This window comes from Anomalospiza imberbis, chromosome 1 (assembly GCF_031753505.1).
Source record: "Anomalospiza imberbis isolate Cuckoo-Finch-1a 21T00152 chromosome 1, ASM3175350v1, whole genome shotgun sequence".
NCBI classification, from domain to species: Eukaryota; Metazoa; Chordata; class Aves; order Passeriformes; family Viduidae; genus Anomalospiza; species Anomalospiza imberbis.
In genome coordinates this window covers 97,995,319-98,015,848 of record NC_089681.1, presented here as the reverse complement: position 1 = coordinate 98,015,848, position 20,530 = coordinate 97,995,319, and the positions used below count along the sequence as shown (strand labels likewise).

At 40.6% G+C, this 20,530-nt stretch overlaps 1 protein-coding gene across 2 annotated transcripts in view; it reads left to right on the top strand.

The window, feature by feature from the left end:
- The window catches only part of AMPH (amphiphysin), a 124,922-nt gene that overhangs the window by 991 nt on the left and 103,401 nt on the right, over nucleotides 1-20,530 (top strand). The window lies entirely within an intron of this gene.

Here is a 20,530-nt window from a genome sequence, read left to right as displayed (position 1 = left end):
TCATCTTCTTTAATGAAAGCTGATAGGTATAAATGTTCTGCACAAATAGCTCCTGTGTAACTGTTGGGTGTCTCAAAACAGGATCACAGATACAGATATTAGGCCCAACAGAAAAGCATTTGTGTATGACTATATGTAGCAGCTGTGTCTGCTGTTAGTACAGTTTGCAATAAAGCTGTTGCCAGCATGAATTTTGCAGACACAGTTGTCAGTACGTGTTTCAAGTCATCTCTTTTGAGAGTTAATAAAACCTTTATACCCCTCTAGCATATATCCTGTATTGTTACGCAATTTAGGGAATAGCGCTTTTGCAAATTAAGAAAGATTATTTTGTGAGCATATTTCTTATACTTCACTGCCTATAAATCTGCACTTTCTTTTTGGCCACACATTGAATTCTGTGGAGCTCCAGCAGTAGAAAAAAATGCAACAATTAATATGTCTTATACATAATTGCATTATTATTTAAGAATCTAATAGTTGAGGCTGTCACGGACTAGTGATTAATTTTTCCTTTCAAATACTCCTGTCTAGCTCACCAGGTTATAAAGTACTAGACTTCAACACCAAAGTCATGATGCGTTTCCATTCTTGCAGGTGTGGACTGCAACTGTTTTCAGGTAAAGCATGTAAATCCTCTTTAATAGTTTGAAGAGATCTGATGACTTTATGGTGTGAGTTGACTTGAGTTCATAGTTGGAGTCAAAGCCTAAAAGTACTGTTTGTTTCCTTGTGCCTTTGTCAGTATGGTTATGAATAACCATCTGGAAAAGCACTGGTACAAGTCGTAATCACACGTACTGCTTCAAGCTGTGTCTGTTCCAATGTGGGGGTCTTCCTCACAGAAATGTGTGGGCATACTAGAGAGAACACATTAATGTGCATACCTGAGATAGCCCGTACTTCTCAAATAGTGTTCATGCACCAACCCCAGGACAGATGCCTTGAGTCTCTTGGGTGCAAATCAAATATGCTGTTGGGTTCTGACAGATGGTCTGCTCTACCTCCACTTTGGTGATCAACCATGCTAACAAGGAGGAAATTTGTCTGGTATGATTTTCCTGTATCAGGCATCTGGCAATTTTGGCTTCCTTAAAGTATCTGTGGTGGTAATTTCTTATGTCAGTGGTCTAAAAGTTGCTTATTTACAGGGTTATTTACAAGATGTTAGTGGCCTTACACAGTCATAGTACCAGTGGTCTGACACAGAGTAGATCACAGTACCATGTAGCTCTGTATACTTGCGTCCTCCTTCCTGGCCCATGTGTTGTTATTGCATGAGCTGTGCATGTGTACTCTTTCATGTCTACATTTCTGGTTAGCTTTGAGTTAGTGTATGTCTATACAACATAAAATCCTTCATTATTTTTGCTGAAACTTTACTCAAAAAAAAAAGTACAAAACAGGCCCCAAATGGGAATGTTTGAGTTTTGTTTGTTTTGGGTACTTGATAAAAACAAGTAAATTTTGTCTAGGAGTTGAAAATGTTGATTTGTCTGTTTCTTGATGGTGTGAATAGGATGGCATTGTGACAGGTGTGTAATATCACACTGGCTTAAAGAGATTTTAAATACGTTGAGTTGTTTTTATCCTGATGCTTATATTGGATTTGCACACCTTCAGTTTACTGAATGTGTTCTTATAGATCAATGTTTTTATAAAGCATTTTTGCACTGCTTTCTATTATTTATTGATGCAACATATGTATTAAAAATACGGAGTGGCTCTAAAACATAGACCTTCATTTTGGATTTCAGTAAAGCTTTTGATACTGTCTTTCACAGGATCCTGCTGGATAAAATTGTCCAGCCCACAGCTGGATAAACACATTGTGCAGTGGGTGAGCAACTGTCCCACAGGTTGCTATCAAAGGGTTACAGTCAATGGAGTGGCAGACTGGTGAGCTGTCACTAGTGGGGTTCCTCATGGCTTCATCCTCATCCCAGTGATCTTCAATATCTTCACAAATTACTTGGATGCAGTAAGGGATACTAAGCAAGTTTGCAGATGATAGAAAACTGGGAGGAGTTGTTGACTCCCTTGAAGGCAGAGAGGCCCTGAAGAGAGAACTTGACAAATCAGAGGGCTGGGCAATCACCAACCATATGAAGTTCAGCAAGAGAAAGTGCCAGATTCTGCACCTGGGATGAGACAGACTGGAGGACAAGAAGCTGGAAAGCAGCCCAGAGGAAAGGGACCTGGGAGTCCTGGTTGACAGGAAGTTGAATGTGAGTCAGCAGTGCTCTGGCAGCCAGGAGAGCCAAGTGTGTCCTGGGTACATCAGGCTCAACATCATCAGACAGGAAAGGGAGGGGATTGTCCCCTCTGCTCTGTACTGCTGCAGCCTCACCTTGAGTCCTGTGTGCAGTTTTGGGTGCCACAATATAAGATATTAATCTATTAGAGTGCACCCTAAAAGAGAGTTAACAAAGGTCGTGAAAGGCCTTGAGGGGAAGCTTCAAGTATGAGGAGTGGCTGAGGTCACTTGGTCTCTTCAGCTTGGAGAAGAGGAGATTGAGGAGAGATCTCATAGTAGTCTACAACTTATTCATGAGAGAGAGAAGGGCAGACACTGATCTTCTCTCTTGTGGTGACGAGTGACAAGACCTGATGGAATGATCTGAAGTTATGTCAGGGGAGGTGTAGATTGGATATTAGAAAAGGGTTCTTCCCCAGACGGTGGTGGTTGGGCACTGAAGCAAGCTCCCCAGGGAAGTAGTCACAGCACCAAGCCTAACAGAGTTCACTCAGTGTTTGGACAATGCTCTTGGGCACATGATATGACTCTTGGGGATGGTCCTGTGCAGACCTGAGAGTTGGACTCAATCCTTGTGGGTCTCTTCGAACTCAGTTTATTCTGTGATTCTCTGATTCACTTATGTAAACTATTTTTCTAATAATGTCACCATTATCTTCAGTTCCTTGCTGTCTAGGAGAAATTCTACTTGTATAGTAGTTTGTGTCTCTAGTCACTATTTATATGACAAAAGCTAAATAACTGTAAAATCTCATATTGGGCAGATCTCAGTCTTGCATTAGAAGTGTTAATCTGAGAGTTATATGGAAATAATAATTGGCCACTCTATTTTTCACATCATCCAGGTGATGGTGCTTTATGTGGTAGCATATGTGCCCTGGCACCCAGATTTTGAAAAATGAGTGTGCCATCTATTAAAATCCTTCGGTCACCACATTTCTTCAATTACTTTTGCCCCAAAATGCAGGAAGTGTGGACATGCTGGGCTTGCAGCATCTGTTAAAATCTGCCAAAAGTCAGCTGAACAAACTGGATTCAAGTTTTAAAAGGACCAGATTGATTTAAGAGACTACATCCCAGCCATAAAAATTAGTAAAATGCCAATATGTTTAAAATGAAAGCAAAATAGATGTTTTGGTAACCAAGGCTGACTGAATCAATTCTAAGAAAAAGGCTACTTGAATGAAAAGGCTGAATTTGTATCCCCAGGTTTCTCTGGAAAATTCCATTTAAGCTGATAACCCAGTGTGCAACACTAGTTATCTCCTTGTCCTCTCTTCTATAACCCTGTGCTGGTTTGAAAGCAAACTTGGGAGATCCCAAGTCAGAACTACAATTTAATAGGAAAATTAAAAGAAAATGCAGTAGTACAAAAACACTAATATAGTTAGTATAGAACCTGGCACCCTGTCAGTCAAGGGTGGTGGTAGTAGTCTGATTAAATGGTGGCTGCAGTCCTCCTGGAGTGACAGACGTGGTTCTGTTGAAGCAGTGATCAGGTAGAAGGGTGTAGTTTTCCTCTGAATGTCCAGTGGTAGTGTAGATGGATCTGGTCTTCCTCTGGGAATCCAGTGGGAGAAGGCTGACTGTGGTGTACTTAGGTTAGATTAACATGTCTGTAGTTTCCTTAGTCTTCTCTCTTGCCTTTCTTGGAAACTGGTGTAACCTGGGCTAATTTTTAGTTGGTGGGGCCTCCTAAGACCTTTTGTAGGTGGTTAAGAGTGGTCGTGTTGTAATGTGTGCTACAGTTACACACAGTACTCTGGGGTGAATCCCATCAGCCCAATGGGCTTATTAATATTCAGCTGATAACAATTGGTCCCTTTCAATGTCCATAAATGGAAAGTTGGTGTTCCTGCAGTCATTTTCCTCTGAGAATTGGACAACCCAAGGCAGCAACATGCATATTAGTTCCATCACAGAGAAGACACAGCTCTTACGGGTGGCCTTCATCCAAAGAATGCTGGGTGGAGGGGTGATGGCTGGTCTGTGACAGGCAAGGCTGTGCATAGGGGACATCCTCATGTCACAGTGTCATCACCCTGCAATGCAGCAGTGCCTTGGAGGGGCAGGATAAAAGGGAGCATCCTCCCATGTCCCACTGTCAAAGCTGGCCTGGAGCCAGCCCACAGACATCCAAAAGGAAGTCCTTGAGGAGACAGTGGAATTACTTGGAGGAGGCTAGGGGCAGAAAACTGGAGGCAAGGCCAGTTGCCAGTGGCACTCAGCCTTTGGGGAACAGATGCAAGCCCTTCAGAGGAAAAGAACCACCAAGCCCTGTAGGTGCCTGAAGCTGTTTGGCCTTTTCAGCTGGACAGCACTTGTAAGTTCAAGTGAGCACCTTCTTGAGGAGCACTGCACAGCTCTGTCCTCAACCCCTGGTAGAGCCAGGGGCAGCTGCTGGAAAAACTGGCATGCAGAGACGTTGTCAGGGGTCCTAGGGCTTTGTAACATCCACTAGTGCCCTGCCAGGATTCTTTGACCCTCAGGTTGATCAGGCTGAGGACATTTGGCCATTCTTGGAAGCCCCGAGATGGCTCCAGGTTAAGGGAGAACAGGGCTTAGGCATATCCTGGAGGGCATGACCAGATTGTGGGATGAGGAGTGAGGCCTTGCTCACATGCTTAGGAAATAGCTGATTACCAGCAATGGCATCAGGAGGGAATTTTCCCTTGGGTCAGATTGGCACTGGTTCATGGGAGGAAGGAGGAAGAGATGGGGTTGCATTCTTCTGCAGCACTGAGCATGACCACTGTTCAACACTCCTTCGGTCCCTTTTGGCTGGGTTGCTGCCTGCTGCTCATGCCCCATGAAGACGGCCTGTCATACCCTGCAGCTGTGGGCAAGAAGCTTTCCAGACTCCCATGGTGGGCCTCAAGGGTGGCCTGGGGTTTGCTTCTTGTCCTCCTGTAGCACTGGGCACAGCCCCCTGTCAGGGCTCCTCTGGGCCCTGCGACTCCATTCTTGCCTGCTGCCCTCACAACTCCAAGGCACCACTTGTACCCTGGCTCTCTCTGGCTCTCTCTGGCTCTCTTGCCCATTGCAAACTTGGAGTGGGGCTGAGCTCTGCTCTTCCCTTGGCTCCATTTTCCCAGGGGTTCTTGCTTGTTCAAAACAGTGTGTGCTTGGAAGGGTTCCAGGCTTGCTTCCCCATCCAGACCTGACACTTTTCAGTTTTCCTGCCTGCAACACAAGCACAGGGCAGACACGAGAGAGCTTTTCATGCATCCCTGCCCTGGCTGGGAAGGACAGCAATGAAGCAAGTTTTGGAAGGCAAGATTGTGCCCATCATTGATATGTGCCATACATGGTACCACACATCTTTTCTTCTGACCTATATGCCTGCTGCTGCTTTCTGTAGCTCCATCATTTGCCTTTTCCAGATTACAAAGGATGTATTTTCAAGTAAGAAATGCATCAGCCTGCTCCTGGCTACACATGCATGTTGTGTTAGTGCTTGTGAGCATCAGCTCTGAAACAGATGGAGAAAAATAAAAAATGAAATAATGTCCTGCTTCCAGTTATAACCTGTGTGTTATGTGTCCTCGAGTGTGTTTTTTTGGACCTCAAAACCCCCTGATGTGTCAGACAAATAACAATCTCACTATCATTTGACTCAAGCTGAGTGCAGGACAGAGCAGTTAGGCCCTGTTAAACACAGAGCTCTGCATGACAAGGTCCCACCCAGGTCTGAGGGCTCCACCCCAGAGCAGCTCTGCAGTGCAGGTCGCAGGCTCACCCAGGAGACAGGGGCAGAGATGGGCACACCCACAGCAGGGCTCAGGCAGGGACAGAGGTCCCAGGGAGAGGTGGGACACATTCCCTGGGCCCTTGGCAGGAGGTGGTGGAGCTGGGGACCCAGAGGAGGCCAGTCCCAGCCACTGAGGCCTGTGAGCACCACCAGGACCCTGTCAGGACTAAACTTCAGTGCTCCTGTGCTCTTCTTCAGACACTGGTGGTTGGACATTTTGGAGACAGAGTATTGGGCTAGATGGACCTTCCCTCTGAGGGAATGCTGCTGTCCTCAGGCTCTTGTGTTTTAGCGTGGTTTTGCAAGGGAAACAGCTCAGACAATTCTAAAAATGAATACAAAGTGAGGAATACTCCACCAGAAGATCAACAGGTATTGCTCAGCTCTTGAGACATTTGCAGCCATTTAGATGAGAAGCACATCCTGCACCAGACTGAAGGATTGATCTTTGAGCCTCGCTGGTGTAAGTGATGTGGTGGTTTGCCATCCTGTGAAAACCTATCTCAGTTGAACACTGATGAGTTTAAAAAAAACACATGACACTTGCTTTTTTTGCAAATTTGTGCAGATGGTCCCTTTATCTTGAGATGTTCCACAGCCCTGACCCCTCTCAGAAGATACACACCTCATTCCCACAAGGTGACAGAGCCAGGGCCTAGGCTGGGAGATGGTTATGGGTATTCACTTCCTTCTGCTGGTGCAGGGCTGGGAAGAATTGTCTTCAGAGATTTCCCCAGTGTGTAGTGGTAGGGAAAGGAGCAGGTAGGAGAAGATAGATTTGAGTAGAAAAAAATAGTTCAATTTAAACAGACCTACAATAATCATCCAGTCCCACTACCTGACCACTTCAGGGCTGACCAAAAGTGAAAGCATGGCTTTAAGAGCACTGGCCAAATGCATTTTCAACACTCACAGACATGGGTTCATTGACCACCTCTCCAAGAGGTCTCTTCCAGGCTTTGACACCCTGAAACTCGGTTTCAGTAAAGTTTGTTCCTGGGCATTTCTGTGTAGCTTCTGAAAATCAAGCTAATGTGTTTTTGATGTTTAACTTCTAAGTCAGTAATATATGTGGTTTTATCTGAAACTTAAACTGTTTTGTGGTTCTGTACAAGTTCTGTTCTGTAGCTAATAATGTCTACTCTGAGGCAGGAAACAAGTATGTGGAAGAATATAATTGTGAAAGGCGTGTTACATCTATTATAGCTGTGCTGACCTGCTTGCAGTGTGATGACATGGTTCTAGCACCTCAGGTTCATAACAGCAAACTACTGTCTAATGATTTAAAATGTTGGCCACACAGATATTATAAAATTTATTATAATATTTATTATTTATATAATATTATAAATGATGCCATCACAGTATTATAATAGGCCTCGACATTTGGGGCCCTGCTGGCACAAGCACACACAATGATGAGGCAACTCCACCTCTGAAGAGCTAATTCTTAATTTCTGAGTTTATAAACAAAACCAATAACAAGTCAATAATTTCTCATGTGGATAGTATGGTCTAAACTGTGCAGATGATATTTTTCTATCTTCAGGTTCAAGTATTCCCCAAAGGGTGAGAAAGCAGTAGATATGGGCAGGAAAGGAGAATACAAGTCGCTTTTCACCTCAGTGGCCCAAGTTTTATGCACTGGCTAGGAGGAACAGTGAAGAGAACTACCCAGCATCTGTCATAGCAGGATATTTCAGTGGAGATAAATGGCAGAGAAAAGCAGGCTAGGTATAAGGTGGGGGTGAACATGGAGGGGGGAGAAGCATGCCTGTGCTCACCTTTCCTGCAACACACCTGTCAGGGCTGTGGGGAGCCCCTCTAAATGGCTTGTCAAGCCAGTGTGGGATGATGGACAGTATACTGACCTTGGGAGAAAACAAAAATAAAGGGTGAAAAATACCCTTTAGCACATTTTTTACAATTGCCTATATGAATAGGATTGTAGCTCCCTGAACTCACCTGAAGTTGGCAGGGGGATTTTTCACTTGCCTAAAATATCCACAGGGGGATTCACCCCCACCCAAACCCTGACCAGGCAGCAGTCACTGCCTGCTATGCCAGTACTCTCACTCTCCTCAGGGACTCCAGTGTGTGGGGAGGAATAGAAGAAGGTGCTGTGCTGCTTCACTACAGAGGGTATTTTCTCTAGGGAGCAGTTGTTTCGTTTAGTTCATAGAGCTCTGCTGCAAACTCAGCTGCTAGGAGCCTCCAATCCAAAGTGTTTCAAGTGCTGGGTCACTCTTCCCTAAATGTTCTGTGGCATCAGCATCAGTGCTGCGCGACACTGAATCTTTGCTTTTCTTGAACACAAAATCATTTATTCCAGACGTAATGAGTAGCTAGTTAGTCAGTAGTTGTCAGAATGATAAACCAATGACCAACTCAGGAAAGCAATTGTGTTGTGTTTGGTCATGTTGAGTCTCTGCTAATTGGAGTTTATTAATCTGTTTAAGAGGGCATGGTAAAACTTAGGCTGCCATAAAGACACATGGAACACATTTCTGATTGTGCTATGAGAAAGCTAAGCAGGAAATACCCTGTTCCTCTTCCTGGTGGCTCTGCCTTTCTTTCTGTTGTCTCAATAATTATTCTTCATTATCTGTAGGACATTAGCACATGTGAGATTCTGCAGAATTGGGGACAAAACTAATTACAAGTTAATAATGGTGTGGACAAGCACTTTCTGGTCAAATTCTGTATAGAAAATTTCTCAAAATGTTGATAGGGTAGTGGGAATGCTCAGAGGCCTTCCAGTGGGCAGGGTCACAAAAAAGTTAGAGACTGTACCACACTTCAAGGCTCTGAACTCAAACTCCCAGTGCCCTGCTACTACTACTTACTGTTGTGCCTTCTTTTTCTTACCACTTCTTTCCTGACAAAAAGCTCCTACTTACCCCCAGATAAGATCCTCTGCTTTGTTCTCCCTGCTTCTGTAGCAGATTAATTCCTTTGATGCTCCCTTGAAGTCTCAGCTTTCTCACTTTCTAACCCCACTTCTTTGTACCCACAATATTGCTAAATCTGTGATTTGTACTGATACAGAGGCCAATGCTACAGTCTATGAACTGCAGTCTATCCTCTTTAACTATGATATGAAAGAGGAGAATATGTACACATGAGCCTGCACATGCTTGAAAGACACTGACTATCCTGCTTTTCCCAGGATAAATTGAAGATCATGCTAGGAGTTAGGCTGATGTTTTATTTTTAATGAAGCAGAGGTTTGAGAAAATAAAAGTTGCTAAAGAACACAGATAATCTGAATTTTCTTTCTAGATTATGATCATTAGTAAGCATTTAGTTGTGTCTTTACAGAAGTATAGGGGGTTAGCAGTATGTAGCAGAGGTAGGTGGTGGTCTGTAATGCCATGAGAACAGTTATTTATACTGATGATTCATGCTTTATGGCTCACCAAAGCCCAGTTAAAGGACTCACATGTACAAGGGTTAATACATATTTAGCATGAAGTGGAAGGAGATGAAACACTGCATAAGAGAAGCAGCTTGATTAAATGTAGGCAGTCTATTTCCTGTGGAGAATAATCAGTCTTTGAGATCTGAAAAATTACCCTGATTTTTCATATAAAATGCATGTATAGGAATGCAGAGGAATAAATTAAAATATTATATTCCTTTTAAACCTGCGCAGATCTGTGTGTGAATGCTGTTGCTTATATTTAAACTAGACTTCCTTTTGTTCGACTTGCTATTGCAACCTAAATCCGTGTTAGTTTTTGTGGGTGTTATCTTTTCACACTGATAAAGCCACCCTCTGCAGTTTGAATGAACCTTTTAAGTACAGTGGAGACACTGCTGAAGTGGATCTGGAAGTATGAAATATTTTTTTTCAAAATAATGTTGCCAGTAACTTTAACTATAGGACAAATTTTACTCCTATAAAAATCATAAGGAGTGGTTAATGAGGGTCATCAGAAGGGAAATAATTTAATTGATTGCCTCATGTTTTTCAAATCTGTACTAACAAAATTCTTATCACAGGGGAGACAGAGGCTGTGGATGAAAGGCAGAACACAGAAGAAAGCAAAAGTTCATAGGTATACTGAGGCCTGAAGAGAGGCACAATAGCATGGGTCAGTCTAGAGGCAGATTGGTCTGGGGCAGGCTTAGCGCAGGCATTCCCATGGTTTATCTTGCTCAGGAGAGAAACTTATCAGGAGAAAAGTGCACAGTAGTAACTGAAGACAGGCCTTTGCCTTCGGGTTGACTGCTGCTACCATAGCATGGTCACTGCAGGACACGTTCAGGAAATGGTAAAGAAGTGGATTCATACTATGTGAAGCAGCGAGTGGAAAACAAGCACAACAGAATAAGGTTAATGTCCATGGTTAGCTCAAGGCCAAAAACAAGCAGTGCTTTTGAAGATGTGATATGAATTGGAAATATGGAATTTGGATTTAAAGAAATGGGGAAATCTAACAGTGCAAGGAAATTTCTTTGATTTTAAAAAATAGCACAGACCTCCTTCTCTATTCTTCAGTGGCTTCTGGATTAATTAGTAAAGAAATGAATATACTCCTTATGATGCGACAGTCTTGCAAACTGCCAAAATGTGATTTTATTGGTAGTACATCTCTAAACATAATTCTGTTTAATTCTCAGCCAAAATGTGCAGGCAGAGTTAGTATCAGGAAAGATGTATCTTCATGTTTGTTAAATTTCCCTTTTCCTTCTTATCTCTCTCTCTCTTTCTCTTCTTCTGTCATCCTTTCCTTACTGCTTGCTCTTTCCCTTTCTCTTGTACATCTCACCAAACACGTTGCAGACATAACCAGCAAAGCCATTTAGAAAATTATTTGAATTCTGTTACTTCATGGGTGAACCCAGTTGCACACTTCAGATTGTTTAAAAATCAATACTCAGCCTCCAAACGTAGGCTAGGAAAAAATACTGAATGTTCATTTTGTTTTATTTGTCTCCTGTTGTGCATGAGAGGAGGGACAGATGGTGCTGCTGGAACAGGGCTCTATTTCCCTTAGGGTCTGCAGGGCTGAAGAAGGTCCTCCCTGTGTGAGGGGAAAGCTGGGAATAAAGTGACAGTACCTCACACAGGCAGTGCTAAGTATCTGAAGAAAAACTAAAAGACAAGGAAGGTGAAACGGAGAGCCAAATTGCTGAGTAATTAAGACAGTAATTAGACAGGCACTCTGAGAACTGCAAATATGCAAGCTGAAGGAGCCTGCAGTGGGCTACATTTATAAGCTTTGTTTTTATCAGGAGCTCCAGCTGAGTTCACAGGAATTTGACCCAACTTGTAGCCTTAGGGTTAAGCCCAGCAGTGCTATCACTCCAGATTCAGTGAAGTCAAGGTGCTGTTTATATCCCAGGGCTTTTCAGCTTACTCCTGCTCCCTATTCTTGTACTAAAAGAAATACCTCATATGAGATTTGTGCTTCCAGGGTCTGAAAAGCCTGTTTCAGAGAAGATGAACTTCACTGATATTTTGCAGAGCTGAACAGGGTTTTATTCTTTACACCACCCTGGCATCATGTTTTCCTGTAGTATCAATTCAAGAACATAGTTGTTGTAAGAATAGTGCCGCCATCTCTTATGCAAAGTTTCATATTAGGGTAAAAATAAACAGTATTTCAGAGGCTGGCTGAGAATCTACATTGATTTGACAGCCAAGCTGAGAAGCAAATCAGGAAGAAATTCAGGCAACCCTTAGATGGCACACACACACATGCCATTTGATTGGCAACTTAACTCCTAAACAAGTCACTCCACCAAAAGTAACGACTTAGCACTTTCTGAAGGAGGATGGAGAGGAACAAGCTCCATCAAATATGGTTCAGATATGGACTGAAAAATACTTTGGGTCAAGAACACATGCTTACAGACTGCAGGACGAATGCAAACTTGAGTACAGTGTGCTTTTCTCAGCATTTCATCTCGGATCATGCTGAGAAAAGGTTCTATAGGTTTCTGTAGTGAGGGCTGTTTTCTGCAGGCAGTGTTTATCTGGAAAAGAAATTTAAAAAATATACCCCATGAAAAAATTTATTTTAGAAGAGGCACTGTGCAGTATTGAGATTGCCAAGTCTCTTCTCTGAAGGCCCTGTTTTTGTGAGCATTAAATATTTTTTTCCCTCTAGTATCCCATTTCCAGTTTGTCTCAAAGTACTTACACCAATATTGTTTTGTTAATGCCCATCAGTAGCCCATCCTACGAAAGGCTTGCCTTGAAGTATGTGATTAATACTGGTGTTGGATTGCTCAGTAGCATCTGTTATCAGAATTTGAAGTAGTCATATCAACCTGACTCAGACTTTTCCCTCCTCTGAGTCAAAGAAGGATAATTTTTACACTCTTTTATACAGAAAGATTCCTTACTTGCATATAAGCAGTCACCAATCAAGCAAATTTTATTACATATTAATGCATCTTGGAATTTTTTGCACATTGAATGTCTCCAAAAAAGAAGGCAGTTTGAAGTCAGTCTCAAATGCCAAGCACTTGCTATTCCTCCTCTATCACTCTGAAGCACAGGGTGTTTTCAGTCCTTCAGAGGAGGTGTTATCATTAGATGCTGAGTGAAAAAAGCCAAGACCACCTCTGGTGGATTGTGATGGATCTCTGTCTTTTTTTGTTAAGTCTTGTGAAAAAAAGTGAAAATAGCAAAGGGTTGCAGAAAGGCTTTCTAAAAGTGTCACAAACTCATTTCCACCCTAAGATATGTATACCATCACATACCAACAGGTTATGTCTACATCTAAACCAGCTTTAGCTCTACCAGTAGTGAACAGGATGTTTCCAATCACACCAAAATTACTTGCTGTACTATCAATAGAAGTGTTAGAATAAGTTTCATCCAAGGTTTTTAGCTCTAGGACTTTCAACAGAGCTCAGTTCTCACTGCCTTTCTCATTTAATTTCAAGTTTTTGGTAAGTCCATTCCTTATTCATGAACATGCCTTTTTGTGCTGCTGGCACCTATTCAATTGTGATTTGGAAAGTTTCCACATTATACCCTTAAGTTATCTAGAAATCATGACTCTGGGGAGACACAAAGAGTACAGATTTAGGTTCCTCAGGGAAAGCATGCCCAGACTTTCCTCAGGGAAAGTCTGCATCTTATCTCCATCCAGTGTCTCCCCTAGTGAAACAGGAGTTCTCCAAGCCTTCATTTGGTGGAAGACCCCATGAAGCATGAAAAGTGCCATGCCTGAGCAGACGCCTATCTCTGTGCACTGCAGGTGAGTAGGTTACACTTGTGTTCACCAAGATCTGCACACTGAACACAGTTAGTCTGGTCTTTATGGTATTAGCAAAGTAAGTTGTTGAGAGCACATAATTTTCTTATCCCTAACCTAATGCTTTTGTGCACAGACTTTAGGGCCAGTCTAGTTTGATGCACAACTTTTCCTTCCTCAACAACATTGCTAACAGTTACAAATCAGGGACACATAAAAGTCGTACACTTGATACTGACACATGGTCAGACCATGCGTCCATTGAGGTGAAAGAGAGGAGTCACTGGAATCATTGGGAAACTAACCGAACACTGCTCTGCCAAGGGATGTTGGTTGCAATGGGAAGCTGTTAGACAAGCAATATATGGTTAAGATAAAAAGCCATTAGGTAAGTTCCCTGCTTTTACCACATTTGCTTGAGGTTCTTTCTGTCCTGGATGGGACACACATGGACTTTTCTTTGTAGGTAGTCCCACAACAAAGTACAACTCTTATCTAAAGTTTTAGTAAAACATTTCACATCTTCTACAATGACCTTTAACATATTATATAGGTACTATGATAAAAAAAAAGTCTTTCACATAATTTTATACCAATATGGAGAGTAAGCACATTCATATTTAATATACCCATATTTAATGGGTATATTTAATTGGGTTCATATTTAATGAACCCAAACAGATGACTGGATAACTGTTTGATGCTATGAGAATTAAAGAACTCAGTCTTAAAGCAGTTATAATTTATTACACAATGAAGAACCTGTGTATGCTATCCACAAGATACTACTGATACAGGTCTAAAGTGACAGAATGGTTAACAAGGGCCAGTGTCTCCATATGAGAATTTTATTTTTAGTGGGGCTACCTGTTTAAAATTAAAGTGAAAGTGTCTTAGTGTCTTTCCACATTCTAAAAAATAAGGAAGAGAAGACTGGTAGTTCACATATGTATAAAAATCAACACTGATGTGTTTGACATAAAATATTTTATAGCTGTATTCAAAAAAAAGACAAAATTGTTAAGATTTACAGTTAGGGTGTCATATTTTTCAGAAGAGTATGTCTATTGTAGAATATCAAACCCAGTTACTCTTTATGTTATGTAAACCTGAGCTATACTAAAGAGCGTAATAATTTCAAAACCTTTGCTTTCTAAACCTAGATATGTGAGTGTGTATTGTTGCTTGGTCCATGATATCTGCAGTAGCTAATTTTATCAGAGACATGAGAAGATGTCTGTACTCTCATCTGGGAATATGACTGGTCTTTTGGTCTGATGGACATAGGAGTGATAGAGTTCTTCCTTCCTCACCCCTCAAAAGAAAAGGCAGCGGTTGATTTGTATTTGATAAGTTTGGGGCATGATCCTTCATTGATATGTGTGCTTGTGATTCATACTTACACTAAGAGGTATTTTACTCTGTCAGTGATGTTGTGGAGATATATGGAACTATGCGGATTATTCCCATCTACATATAGCAGGAAGAAATGTGCAAAAAACAGTGTCAACCAGCTTTCCACTAAGGCTCTATTTATTCTATTTGCCTTTTATAATGTATTAAGTTGTTTCATTACAAAACCTTTTTATTTTTAAAGAATTCAGATCAGAGCCATGTATTAAGAAATGTTAATTACATCCATCATAATATTTTAAGATTTATGCCTATTGCAAATTGTGATGAACTTGATATCAAATTGTTATAGTAGTAACATACTGCTTTTAAAGATCTGATTCTACTCGTGCCAGTTTTATTTGTAGCAGGGTGAGGCTCTTCAGATTAAATATAATCCAGTCCATTGTGCTAACACAAGATTTAATACTACATATACGCTCTGTACTGGCTCTGCATGGACCTGGATTTAAATTGTAGCTCATTGCATAGCATTCTGAAAAACACACTTGTGAAAATCACACTTATAGGTGTAGTAGTGTGTATACATATATTCTGAGGCAAGAGGAACTTTTACTTTGAGGATGTAAGAAAACATTATGGCATCTTAAGCAGTTGTAAGATGGGGTTTCTCATTGCTTTGAGAGAGTTTGCCAGCTATGCCAGCAGCAAATCTATTCTGGGACCATAAATTTCTTGGTTGACCTTCTCTGTTTCACCTACCCATGGCCTGCATAAATCAATACTTTTAATTTGGTGATACTTTGAATTTTGTAGCTAATTATAACTCCTTCAGCAAATTTGAGTAAAGCTGCAAACTACTGCATCCACTTGAGGAGAGATGCCTGGCACTGACTTGTGCCAATGTTTTGCAGGGGTTCACTTGTTCAAGCCTTTTTCTTGCTCCCCTTACAACAACCACCTTTGCACAAATACAGAAGGCTTAATAGATCAGTCTGGGGCTGTCTGTCACTGGTTTTAATCTCACTAATTTTTCCTTGCCTGTTTGTACCAATCATTAACTGAGAATGGCCATGCAGTTTGATTGCTCCCTTTCCTTCTAGTGCACATCAACACCTTATTTTACCTGTTCCACTTCCCTTGAGTCATGGCTGAATGTGTGCAAATATATAGGCTAGACCCAAACAGTTACCAGCATAAAAGACAGTCTTTCTTCCCTTCCTTTGCTTTTTTTTTCAGAATAAATGTAAACCGTTTCTGTTTATTTGTTGAATTAAAAGCAATAGAAAACCCACAAAACATCCCAGCATTGTCACAAGATTCAATAAAGGACAGTGTACCAGGCTGTTTTTTTTTCATATTTGAGGAAAAAAAAAGTAATGTTGGATTTTTTTAATATTACAAAATAAAATGACCTTACATGAGCTTTTTAAAAATGAGATCAATTAGTTTCTCCTCCTTTCCCCTTGATGAGCATTTCTCAGTGCATTCCTCAATCACTGTACAGGCTCTATTCCAATTTCTGCTTCTTCCTCTTATTTTAATTCAGACAAGCAAGTGATCCTTTATTTCATAACATAGTATGTAGAATATATGTAGAATAAAGTATGTTGGATGAGATAAGTGCATGGTGACTCATACACCTCCAATGCAGAGCAGGGACAATGTCAAAGCTTGGGTAGGTTGCTAATGGCTGTGTCCAGTTGTGTCTTCACTATCTACAAGGTTGGAGGTTGCCCAGCCTCTCTGAGGAGTCTATTGTAACATTTCACCATATCATGGTGATTTGTTTTATCCCCTTATATCAGCTCAAAATTTCCTTTTTTGCAGCTTATGACTGTTGCTCTATCCCTTTCTCTTGTAAGCCTCTGAGTAGGGCTTGGGTGGTTCTCTGTAATGGCTAGTAGGTATTTGAAAATAGAAAGCAAGTTTCCTTCCCTTATCTTTGTCTTTTCCTGGCTGAAGAAGCCCAGCTCCATTCCCATGCCCAGTGCTCTGCTCCAGCCTACTGAGCATTTCAGTGGTCTTCTGCTGTCTTCCTTCTAGTTTTCCCATATCTTTCTTTCACTGGGTAGCCAAGAAGTGGAAGCAACAATACTCTCAGTGCAAGTTCATGAACTCCAAACAGCAAAGGGGAACTGTTGCCATTGACCCATGTCTATACTGTAGTTCTGAGTTTTGTCCTTGCAAGGGAGCACATGATTTTCAGGGCATGATCCTCAGCAGTGGAGAACAGCAGCAGTTTTCCTTGGTTGGAAGAACTTAGAGTAAGGAGAGACAAATAGGGAGGAGGGAAAAAGTTACTGGGTACCTCAGTACCTCTTTGTCATTCATTGTTTTTGGGCTGACTTACTGAGAAAGATCCCTGAAATGCCTACATGAAATTCAGTGTCTGTGCTGCCCCTTTGCCAGCTTTTGGCTCAGGTATGCCAGTTCTCTGGAATAATTTTGACTCAACGGAAATTAATTCAGCTATCACTCCTTGTGGGTTTGCCTTTTTTTTTTTTTTTTTTCTTTTATTTTCTGTTGGGTTTTTTGTTGGGCTGTTTGTTTGCTTGTTTTTTAACATGTCAATTCATCTCAACAACAGCTTTTGCTTAATCAGGGCCTGAGTTTGTCTTTCTTTATTAATGGCTTAATGAACAGTTCTGTTGAGAGGCAAGTCAATAGCAATGCCTCTGTGGAGAAGGTCAGGATTCAGACCCAGATCCCCTTATTAGTCAGCCTGCAGGGCAAATTAGTAGAGGGACCATATGGAATGGGTCAGTAAATACTGGTACCCTGCTTTGCACACTGACTAAGTGTCCTGGTTTAGGGCAAATTTGTGAGAAAATGATGATACGAACATCATGAAGTCACTCCAGGACATTTAGAAAACTTAGGAATTACTTAAATGTATTTGCAGCACTATCAGCTTTGCAATGTGTATGGTCTCATAAGGTTTCTGGAGAGTCCAATAAGAAGAAGTAACATCCTTGCACATATGATATACCAGGTGGAAATGTTACTGTTTCTCATGGCAGGGAGAAAAGGCTCTGCTACATACACTTCTTTTCCACACAAACATACTTTATATGGAGAACTAGATATATTTTACATTTTATTTGAAATTTCCTGGAAGCATTTACTGTGTGGGAGTAATTTTAGGCTAGATTTTTTTTCTATGTGTACTGTATGGCTGATTGATAACTGTAAACTGTATTGATGTATTCAACTCAGGAGCACATACTTTCCTTCCTGGGAACTCTGGACCAAGAACGATTGTTTCTTTAGATCTTGCCCTTACCTGCTGTGATGCTAGATTTCTGCTATGGAAACATTTCCTGTGTATGTTATATATCAAAATTAATAATTTGAAGGTAACATGGTGCAACCTGAAGTGGAAATACAGGGATATATTCTCAGATGCTGAAAGCTCATGTCAGCCTGGTGGCTTCATTGGCTATATGCTGGTTGTCTTACATAGATGAAAACCTGGCTGACTGCTGGTGACTTTACCTACATTAAGTGTAATGTTCTTGCTGCAGCAGCTTCTGTGCTCTGGGAGAGTCCCACAGACATGTGGAGCCTTGTTGAAAATTTATTTAAACATCACACAGGTAAATACAGCATTATACATATGACCTGCCTACCTGATTTCTAAGAATCATGCTGCCTTGAGAGACTAAGATGTTCACTTATTTGGAACAAGCACTGTTTCTGATTCTAAAAGCATCAGGTGAAAAAAAAGGAAATGCAAAAACTAGGCATTTAAACAAAAAATTTAATTGTTTCAGAGTAATTCACAAAGTCAAATCTGAGTAAAGACTTTGGAAACATTTTTATCCATCTTTCATGTGTAGCTACTACTACTTGCATTATTTTCATCTTAGCCATGTGGGCACTGGGCCATCTCTTCATTGGCTTCTTTGCTGACGAGGCATTTACAATATTTAATGCAGTTGCCAAGGTACTTGACTGATTATATTTTACAATATGGCAGTAGATTGCATGTAACTTCAACTGTCTAAGGAGAGAGTGTTACCTAAAACTGTTATACAGAGGACTCTAGCTGCTGTTGTTATACCTGTAGTCTCTTATAGAGAAGTCTTCTCTGGAAAGTCTCCCTTCTCAGGAAGGGCTCCAGTCCATGATCAATGATGAATCTGAGGCAGCAAAAATTCATATTGGTCTGGTTTCTTATATGGATCCCAAGCATCGCCTTAATAAGAGGTGCCTTGCTTCAAATTAAAAATAATAAATTAAAATACTAAAAAAAACCAAAACCATCTATGCTCACATCAGATGAGTTTAAAGCTAAGTGCAAACCGAAGAGTTTGGCTGAACCAAGACTTTATGGCTCACAATATGTGTGTCTTTAAGACAATCTTGATGCTAGAGCAGACACATGCCAAGGGCATTAGAAGGCTTGTGCTTCCCCTTTCACTTTTCCCTTTTGACAGATAGTATGGCTTCATGTTTAATAAACCTTGATAGATTTTTAACTATTTATATGTCTAGATGTTTAATATATTCATGCTTTTGCAGTGTATTTTGCTCTCGGTTCTATTTTACTTTTATTTTATTTTATTTTCGTTTACTTTATTTTCCTGACCAAACAGATACTCTAAAGCACATGACAGACCTCCATATGTTCTTTACCTAATATTTTTTTACTGACTTTGCAAGCAGCATGTACTTTGCAATTTCTGTTCTTTTTAGTGTTTCATATGCAGTTAACATATTGAATGCTAAAATGGAGACCAACTGTAAATCTACTGGTAAAGCTCTCTTCTGCTGCAGCATGGACATCTGGAGATCTGCATTTAAGTAGTCTGTGGCATCCTTTTGCCTTCAGGATGTTAGCAAATGAAATGTCTATACATTATCTTTGAAACAGCTTCAAAGATTTGTTAAAACTGCTGGAATATTTGGAAATATTAAGAGGATGCAATATATGTTTTTGTCCCTTTGATCAAAGCATAAAAGAGTACTTAGCATATAACTGGTTTTTCTTGGGCATGTCATATTTATCTTCTGTTTTTTCTTCACCCTCAAAATACATGGGGATGGGAAAGAGTGGGCGCAAGACCCTTAAGGCTAGGGCAGCTCAAAAAACAGTGTTTTTTATTCCTCTCTTGAGTAATGCCATCAATCCTTCAGTGAAGTTTCATATGAAGAGCTCAGGTTGATTCCAGTGACAATCAAAAAATGCCTTTGATATTGTGTGCTTGCATGCATTCTTCATTCTTCAATGTTTTTCTCTGTGGACAGAACAAAAGAGGCAACAGAAAATTGTTAACCCTACACAGCTCACATGATAAAAAGCTAGTGTCAGCAATTTTGCCCTTACAGGACACACATGTCAGGAAGTCTTCAGATGTCACCAACTTTAAAAAGACTTCCATCTTTGTTACCACTTCTTTCCCCCCTCAGTTCCAAGCCCTATTTTTCTAGCATTCTGCAGGTCATATTTTGAGATCTGCAAATTTTTTTTATTTTTAATTGCAATTTCAAATCACAGCACAGTGACAAAATAAATTGAATATTTTGCAAGTAGTTCCTGTGGTATATATTGTGAGGAGTACAAAATTATTATGGGTGGTACACCTTTTCCCACTGAAACTCTTTTCTAATTTGAGAACAAACTGTGTTTTCAACTGAAAAGGTCCCCTTAATGCATAAAGAATCGAGAATATTTTTTTCAATTAATTTCATCCTGTCCTGAAATTATATTCATTATGCTACTAATTGACAGCAAAATCTACAAACTAATTTTACTTCTCACTGTTCTGTGAGCCTAACTCTAACCCTTATTTAAAAAGCCTGAGTCTCCAGCATAAAGTCAGGTATTTAATTTTTCTAACTTCAATTAAACATTTCTACTGAAAGTTAATTTTCCATTTAACTTCTATGCATTAAAGAAAATACTTCAGCAGCATAATTGATATAAGTCCAGAATAACATCTGTTT